Genomic DNA, 4,955 nt, shown 5'->3' on the forward strand with positions numbered 1-4,955 from the left:
GGATAGCAACAAAAACAAAATAACAACTATTTGCTTAAATGCCGCAAATTCAAGGAGAAGAAAAAGTTTGGACACAAAGTAATTTTTTTTGCGGAATCAACAAGAAACAAAAATTTTAGAAGCATATAACCTGATTAATCGACCAAGTTCTGATACCAAATGACGAAAACTTCTTGATCATGTAGTCAAAAAACTCATATGCTAAAATACCAATTCCTAGAAAGCCAAGGAAACCAGATTTAATATATTTTGTTTTCTTTATTATATTGACAACAACTATAAACCTTTATTTTTATTTTTATTTTTATTTTGGATTTGTTTAATTAAAGGTTTGTGTTTAATTATAAGGGAGCCTTATACAAGTACATAACTTGGGTCTATTAGGGTTTGAAGCTTTAGTTTCAGTATTTATAGCTTTCTTATCAGACGTGAAGGGATTAGACTTTTCAATAATAAACTTGTTATTTTTGCCGCAAACTTTGTTTTGTGTGTTGGTGAGATGTTATCCTTTATTTGGTTCTCTAAAGCATTGAAAATAACTTATCAAAGAACAACTAACTTCATGGTGTTATCTTTATACTTCTCGTTCACAAATCAATATTCATTAGGTAGAGATTCATTTCTAATAATGCTGGTGTCTGGATACAAGTTATCTTTGTGTCACACTCCTATCAAATCTGATTTATTTGGCTTTCCAGGAATTGGTGTCTTATAATGTGGATTGCTTGACCGTATGATCAAGAGGTTCGCATGACTGCATAATCAAAAGGTTCATCTTTTATGTTTAGTTTGGGGTTATTACCCTAAGAAGACCGTGTCAATCTCTGTCAATATAAGTCGTGCAATCATACTAGAGAGACTGAGTCAATCTCATCCTTGATGAATTGTGCAATCACATTGGAGATACCGAGTTTAATCTATGCCAAGATAAGTTGTGCAATCGTTCTAAAAAGACTGAGTCAATTTCATCCTTGATGAGTTTAAGACTATTGTCATGGGGAGACTGTGTTAATCCCTATTAAGGTGAGTTATGAAATTGCACTAAGAAGACCGGGTCAATCACATCCTCGGTGAATTATACAATTGCACTGGAGATACTGAGTTTAATATCTAGCAAGGTAAGTTATATAATCGTACTAGAAAGACTAAGTTAATCTTATTCTTTGTGAGTTTGAGGAGAGGTCCCCAAGTATTACATGGAGAAAATGAAAACATCATCACTTTGAAAAAGTTAATTCATATATAAGAAACATCTATGCTTATCCATTGACTATGGTATATTTTTATTGCCTTCTAAGGTAAAGTTAACTTGATGATTTGGGTATCCAATTTATGCAAAACTCATAGTCTTAGTTCCGTGGAGTTTCTTTAGTAGGTGTCTACATAGTTGACATACTTTCCCTTAGATAATTGCTAAAAAGACTTCATATATTTTATAATTTAAACTAACATTCCATTTTTACTTGTTAAACTCTTTTAAGCTTTTAAGGTTCGAATGATATTTATAAAGTTGAAAAAAAGGTGTAAACCAAATTTGTTTGTTTCACCGAGTTCTCAGGAAAAATAGAAGAAATTATATTTTGACTTAAAGCAATAAAAATGTTGGATAGCCTTTTAGTTCTCTTAAAAACAATACATATCCAATATTCGCATTAGATCATACTTCTTAAGCTAATTTGGAATATTCTGATCATTAAAGTAGTCTCTTCTACTCATGAACGTTATTGGTATCATTAACAAGATCATAAGAATGAACATTATTCTCCTAATTGAGTGATGTTTCAACTTTGTGAAGATTTTATTGGTTGGTATACTAGTGCTAAAAACCGACACAAATTTAACATAGAGGTCACTGAAAACCATGATAGAGGTTGGCTTTAGGTTACTGTATCGGGCTCGTCGGGCCTAACGAATCCCATAAATAATTAGCATTACCTCAATGGGGTGTCATACTTGATTGAGAAATTATCAATGCTTTGATAAAGTAGTTGAGCTAGTAGTCGTATGAAGGTCTGTGACATGTCCTACTCCAGGTGTGTCTAGATTATCTATCTTTGAAGATGATTAAAGATGTCAATTAATCAATTATAAAAGAATAATTAATGACTTTTTTTATTATTTCCCACAGACAACGTCAATGATGATGACAAAAAAATCCAAGTAACTTAGAAGCAAAGCTTATATGTTAGATAATCAATTAATCTCTTGATTTTAACAATAAGATCCATTCTTCTTGGCTAAGGTGTCTAGTAGCTAGTACCTACAAAAGCTTCCATTTGATGGATTTAAAGACTCTTCAATGCTTAAGTAAATATCTTTTTTAGAGAAAAGTCAATGATATTTTAAAGAGAATCTGAAAAAAAAAAAAAATACAATAAAAAATGGAGATTGTGAACCTTTTTTTGCTAAAGGATTCATAAGGTCTTTATAGTCCATGAGTCTTGGTTTTTTATAAGGAGGAAGGGCTTGAGTATCATCTTGCTTTAATATCATCAATGAGAGAAAATATCTATAACATATGCATTAATGATTGATAAATATATACACATCATTAATGGGGGGAAATATTCCTTATACATCAGTAATGAGGTATAAGTGATAGGTTTTTAGAAGGCTTTTATATACCTAGGGGTGTAGAGAGATATGTATCATTATCATAAATAGTTAATTGTAATGATCATAAGAAAAACACAAGCGAAGTCTTGTGACCAAATATGGGGCCTAGAAAGGTTGCCAATTGTACATTCATTTGGGCTCAACATGATGACAAGTACAAGGATGTTGGGATTGTCAGCTTGTCGAACACACATGTACTTAGGCTCAGTGCGTAGCTAAACCCATAATGTTGGGTTATAAATCTACCTTTGATCCTTTTAAACATGAGTTTCATGCAAAAAATAATGTATATAAAGCATGTTGATCCATTATATGCATACATCATAAACATTTTAATATTCAAATCCATACAACAAAAGAAATGCAAAACACATTTTAATGAGAACAATAATCATAAGGAAATGTGATTCTCAATTTTTTTTTCTTGTAAAAACATAATATAGGTTAATGGTTCATATTATAACACTTTATTTACAAAAATAGGAAGAGACAAGTACTTTATTTCATCATCATTCTTTCTACGGTTTTAAAAGTCTCTCGAACTTTTCCTTAACCATCACTTTTAATGGTAGTGTGTTTTTCTTTCCTTTCTTAATGTTTTCTTTCAATAATCCTAGATTTAGGCTTTTGCCTTCAGATCTTATGTTTTTTCTTTGCAATAACCAATTTAAATTGTTTTTTTTAACCATTATAGGTCTTTTGTTTAAAGGTTATGATTAATTTCTTTTCTTTTTTCCCATAAAGTTTAATATTTGTATGAAGTTTGTGGAAATTTTAAAAGTAAATTTAATATATGTATGTTTGTTAATGTCATAATGTGATGATATACATTTTATTCTAAATTCGTAGTATGCTTATTTTTAACATGTTGTACATGTGTTCCTTAAAACTAGACTGGCATAAACTATTTCGCTATAGGATTTCCACATTTTATGATATTTATGTTGCTTCTTAAGAGAATGTAATACACATAACTATTGAGTATTCAAGGATTATTTATTTATTATGGTAAAGCTATAATAATAACTATATATTCATTCTTTTCATTATTAATATGAAATTTTGATGTTTTATATTTTAAGTCCTTCAATTGTATGACTGTATTGTAAAATGTTTTTGTGATATTTTGATTTGAAAATATTTATGGATGGTTGTCATAACTCAATTTTGGGTTCCCCCCAAAATTATCATTTTCTTTTAAAACTAAAAATAAAAAAATTTTAAAAATAAAAATAAATTGCCAACTTGGCAAGAATATGCTGGGAAGAGTTTCAAATGCATGGAGGAACCAAACTGAGAGTTTGGACAAAATCAAGAACCTAATTATACCCAAGATTAAAAGCTAATGTAGATTTAAGGCAAATTAAATGATTATTGGATGACTTTACATAAAAAAAATAAGTCTGAGGACTTAATTAGACTTTTAGTATGCCAATTGGATTTAGTTATGAGCCCAATTAAAAAGTTAATTAAGTTTAAGAATTAATTTAAGTCAAATAAAAAGAATTAATTAAGTGCAAAGTCTTAATTAGACTTTTAAAGGGTAAAATTGATTTTATCATGGACTTAATTGTAAAAAAATAAGTTTGGAAGCTTAATTTGAGCTTAATTGAGATTATTGAAATTTTAGAGGACCAAATTTATTTTTTCCAAACTTGATTGGGTGAAATCAACGACAAAATTGCAAGAAAAAACAAAATGTAAGGGTAAATTAAGGGTCAAATTAAAGAAATTTAGAACTAATGACTTTTTTGCAAAAAAAAATAATAGTACCTACGACATCTGACATTGTTCGTCATCTTCTACCTTTATACCAGAAAAAGTTTCTTGTGAAGCCACTTTTAAAGGTCATTTAATACTTTATCTCTCATCCAAACAATACAAAAAACATTTATCCCCACCCTTAACTTTGTAGTACACCACTAGTCCTTTTCTACTTTGTTCGCAGCCTTGTAATCACTACAATAAATGGCTAAAACGTCTAAAATGATCAATTTTGATAGTCTTGTTTTGTAGTACTAGATTGTTTGTTTCTGGCTAATGGTTGAGATTATTCCTAATGAAATAAATGGCTACAAACCATGCCCAAGAAACACTCCATATTTTTCTTTCATCTCCTGTGAATAGGGGTGATTTTCATGTTTTATGCAAATAAAAAAGAAAAAACAAAAGCCAAAAAAGACTCCTACACTAGTCTAAAAAAAAAACACAACCTTCCCCTATATTTTCTAGTTTGATTACCTCAATAGATAACACCACCACCACCTTGTAAGCATTAAACATGCAAAATATGAAATAATTCATGTTTTGCAGAGGCTATGCAACTTGGTCACTAGGTT

This window comes from Populus alba, chromosome 15, assembly GCF_005239225.2.
Source record: "Populus alba chromosome 15, ASM523922v2, whole genome shotgun sequence".
Classification (NCBI taxonomy): domain Eukaryota; kingdom Viridiplantae; phylum Streptophyta; class Magnoliopsida; order Malpighiales; family Salicaceae; genus Populus; species Populus alba.